Below are 710 nucleotides of genomic sequence, written 5' to 3'. Positions count from 1 at the left end.
TCAGCCCGTTCCCTTGACAGACTCCTCAGTCATCTTCAAGAGCCATTACAAATGGCACCACTATGGTGCATGGTTGTGCTCTCCTGTGCTCCCACAGCACAGATATTCCTCTGTATAGAACTCATCATGCTGAATCCAAATCCTCCTTTATCCGTTCATAGGTCTACCTCCTCCAATACCAATAGTTACGTATCTAGCACACAGTAGGTGCTTAATCAACATTGAATGAATGAGTCTTAGGCACTGGGATGCAGGGAAACGTCAGAGACCCTTCTCTTGGGAACCTATAATCTAGTGGGCAAGAAAGCACGGACACAGCCATATATCAGCTGCATGAGCTTGGGCATGGTTAGGAACTCCAAGAGAGCACCTATGCATCACAGGTTGTCAGGAGTATTAAGTGAAAAAACACATTTGAAGTGTTCAGCACAGTGTCTGGCATATAACATGTGACATCTGTCATCATATCATTATGCCCCTGGGCTGATGTCACATGGCAGACGGACCCTGTATAATACAGAAGGGCAGGAACCATTCCCAGTAAGGTAGGGCCAGGAAAGGCTTCACAGAGGTAGTATCTGATCTAGACCCTGTAGAATGGAGAAGTTCCATCAAGTAGGTGGGAGGAAGGTCCAGGCAAGGGCAGGGAGAATGGCAGGTTCAAGGCAGGAGCAGGCAAGGCATACCCAGGGCCCTGATCCAGCCACAGG

The sequence above is a fragment of the Equus quagga genome, chromosome 14 (assembly GCF_021613505.1).
Source record: "Equus quagga isolate Etosha38 chromosome 14, UCLA_HA_Equagga_1.0, whole genome shotgun sequence".
Lineage (NCBI taxonomy): Eukaryota > Metazoa > Chordata > Mammalia > Perissodactyla > Equidae > Equus > Equus quagga.
The sequence above is the reverse complement of the archived record's forward strand: the minus strand, read 5'-3'. Positions refer to the sequence as shown.